This window comes from Chrysochloris asiatica, unplaced genomic scaffold (assembly GCF_000296735.1).
Source record: "Chrysochloris asiatica unplaced genomic scaffold, ChrAsi1.0 scaffold00334, whole genome shotgun sequence".
Taxonomy (NCBI): domain Eukaryota; kingdom Metazoa; phylum Chordata; class Mammalia; order Afrosoricida; family Chrysochloridae; genus Chrysochloris; species Chrysochloris asiatica.
This window is the reverse complement of record NW_006408852.1, coordinates 2110749-2114498: the sequence shown is the minus strand read 5'-3', so window position 1 is coordinate 2114498 and position 3750 is coordinate 2110749. Positions and strand designations below refer to the sequence as shown.

The following is a 3750-nucleotide window of genomic DNA, read 5'->3' as shown; positions in this document are numbered from 1 at the left end:
AATTGTCAAATCTTCTAAGCTTAAGGCCTTCATCATCAGCTGACTTTAGCAGTTTGTGTCACACAAAAAAAGAAATAGTCAGATTTGATTTGGCATCAAATTTTTCTTCTCAATTCTATAGAGATTGCTATTTTACCATTTTTCTAAAATGATAATATGAGTAATTATTGCTGCTATAGGTCGGTGTCTGTTGGTAGGCACAGGAAGATTTGACTTATAGAAGTGCCACTTCTCTTTGATAAGATCCAGGTGCAGCCACTGACACCTGCAACGACAGCAGAGAATTACATCCTCCTTGAGTGCAGTCTTCATGAGCTGGTAATAGGATTCCTTGAAGAGCCGGGACCATGGGGTTTGAGGAATCAGTAATGATGACATCAAAGGCATTCTGATTCTATTCCATGAAATCAAAATCCTCACATACATGGAGGGTTAGTTTTGAGCTGCATGCTTGGCAAGAAGTTCTTAGAGAATTGAATGATAGAGATCCTCATCAATTTCACACTGGACCACTGAGCGGTGATTCACTACTTTGTGCAATATGCCCCAATCCCTGCCCTGGAGTATTTGCACCTTGTGTGGATTGGGGTGTCTACAGAGGGGAGGTTGACAATCATTTCTTGATAGGAAAACTGTGCACTGGATGACTCCATCCAACACCAGCACTTTGTCATAGGTTTTACTGTGAAAGAAAAGGATGTCCTAATACCTCAGGTGCTTATGGTGCAACAGCTACTCCACTTGCATTGACAAGACCTGACTGGGTCACAGGCTGCAGGTGTTGCGGAACCAGCCCTCTTACATGGCATTTGGAGTGTGTGCAGCGAGGTCAGCTTCCACGGTGGGAAAGCTGGCCTCAAAGGGGATTGCAGGCTGCTCAGAGCTGCAGGACAAAGGGACCAGCTCCACCCACTGTCTCTGGCACTACTCTTAAACACTTTAAAGAGGTCTTTTGCAGATTTGCTTAATACAGTGTGTCATTTGATTTGTTGACTGTGGCTCCCATGAGTATTGATTTTGGATTCAAGCAAAATGATGTCATTAACATCAGTTTTCTCTCCATTTATCATGATATTATTTATTGGTCCAGTTGAGAGGATTTTGTTTATTTATATTGATGTGCAATCCATCATGGTGTTGTCTTTGATCTCCATCAATAAGTATTTCAAGTCATCTTCAATTCCAACAAACAAGTTAATGTCATTGACATATTTCAGGTTTTTAACAATTTTTTTCTAATCCTGGTGTCATGTCTTCTTCATGAAATCTGTCTTCTCAGAATATATGCTTAAGACAAAGATTTAATCAGTGAAAGGATACATCCCTGACTCACATCTTTTGTGATTTTATACCATTCGATATCCTCTTGTTGTGTTTGAATGATTGCATCTTGTTCTATGTACAAGCTTCTTATGGGCACCATTAAGTGTTCTGGAACTCTCATTTGTCTCAGTGTTAACCGTAGTCTGTTACGATCCACACAGTTGAATAAATTTGCATAATCAGTAAAGCACAAGTAAACATCTTTCTGATATCCCTTGCTTTCAGGCAAGATCCATTCTGACATCAACAATGATATTCCTCATTCCATATGCTTGACCTTGTTTGAATCCAGTTTGAACCTGTGGCAGATTTCTCTTGATATATTGTTGCAATAATTTTTTAATTATCTTTAGCAAAATTTTACTTGCATGTGATATTAATGATATTGTTCAGTGATTTCTGCATTCTCTTGGGTCACCTCTCTTTGTAATGGGCACAAATATCTTTGGCAACATTTTACTTGCAAGTGATAGTAATGATACTGTCCAATCATTTCTGCATTCTTTTGGATTATCTCTCATTGTAATGGGCAAAAAAATAGGTTTGTTCCAATCATTTGGACAGGTAGCTCTCTTCCAATGTGTTGGCACAGATGAGGGAATGCCTCCAGTGCTGCATTAGTTTGTTGAAAGATTTCAATTTTCATTTCATCAATGCCTACAGCCTTGTTTTTAGTCATTGTCCTCAGTGTACCTTGGACTTCTTCCTTCAGTTCCATTGGCTCTTGATCATATGCTAACTCTTGAATTGTTTGAATATTAACAAATTCCTTTTGATCTAGTGATTCTGTGTGTTTCTTCCATCTTCTTTTGATGCTTTCTGCATCATTCCATGTTTGCCTATGGAATCGTTCAATAGTTCATGTTGAGGCTTAACATTTTGTTCAATTCTTTCAGTTTGAGAAATACTGAGTGTGTTCTTCCCTTTTACTTTTCTAACTCCAGGTGTTTGCAAATTTAAATGTAATACTTGACTTTGTCTTCTCAAACTTCCCTATGAGATTTCTGTTCAGCTCTTTTACTTCCTCCTTTCTTCCATTTGATTTAATATCTCTACTCTGCAGAGCAAGTTTCAGAGTCTTTTCTGACAACCAGTTCATTTTTCATTTCTTTCTTGTCTTGTTAATGACCTTTTGCTTGTATTTTCTTGATGTTATACCACAATTTTTTTTGACCTTCAATTATTAGTGTCTAATGCATCAGATCTATTTTATAGATGATCTTTAAATTCAGTAGGAATATGTTAAAGGTCACATTTTGCCTGTCATGGACTGTAGGGACACTGATATCAGGTTGTGAGCCAGTGTTTCCTGTGACAGTCAGTATGAGCAGCCCTCCTGCAAAAGTAGGAGAAAAGCAGCTGGCGTCAGTACTGGAAACATTACGTGCTGGACACAACAACTCAGGCTTGGTAAGATCAGAAGCTTAGCCTTGCATAAAGTACAAAAATAAGTTCTTGAAAGGTTGGTATGTTTATTATCCTCCACTCCCTACCAGAAAGTATGTGCCCAATTCCACTTACTGACCCTTGCTTTTGTTCACTTGCTTCAATAAATTTTCATGTGAACTTGGTCGGGGTCTCAGTCCTTTCTCCCATCTTGAGAGACTAGTTGGCTGTGACCTCTTCTAGGTCCCTCAGTGCATTGTATCTGGACTCTGAGTAGTTATTGTCACTGTGACAGTGGACTTGTTTTGATTTTCTTCATCTCCCATCTGAACTTGAAGATGAGTAATTGATCATCTGTTCCAAAGTTTCCCCTGGCCTTGTTTTGGCTGATGATGTGGAATTTTTCCACTACCTTTTTGGATAGATGTAGTCCATTTGATTACTGTGTATTCTGTCTTGTGAAGTTCATGCAGACAGTCCTCTTTTATGTTGTTTAAAAAAGGTTTTTGCAATTAACAAGTCATTGATCCTTCAAGATTCTATCATACAATCTCCAGCATCCTGTTAATCACCAGGGCTATATTGTCCAACTATTGCTCATTTCTTCTTGTTACCCACCTTGGCATTCCAATCACCAGTAATTATCTGTATATCTTGATTGCATGTTTAATAAATTTCAGACTGAAGAATTTGGTAGAATTCTTCAATTTACTCATCACTGGCTTAAGTAATTGGTGTGTAAATTTGAATAATAGTGGCATTTGCTGGTCTTAATTGTCTTCTTGTTGTTGTTAGGTGCCATCAAGTTGGTACCGACTCATAACAACCTTATGCACAGCAGAACGAAACACTGCCTGATCCTGAGCCCATTGATGCTGCCACTATGCCTATCCATCTTGCTGGTGTAAACACAGGTAAACATCTTTCTCTTTTAATCCGACCCTCCACTTTACCAAACATGATATCCTTCTCCAACTACTGGTCCCTTCTGACACTATGTCTGAAGTATAAGAGACTAAGTTTGGCCATCCTGGCCTCCAA

The 3750-nt window shown here is 38.6% G+C and overlaps 1 pseudogene; it reads right to left on the bottom strand.

The window, feature by feature from the left end:
• Nucleotides 1-132: 132 nt before the first annotated feature.
• On the bottom strand, nt 133-1444 carry LOC102832477 (annotated as a pseudogene).
• Between the last annotated feature and the right edge of the window lie 2306 nt (nt 1445-3750).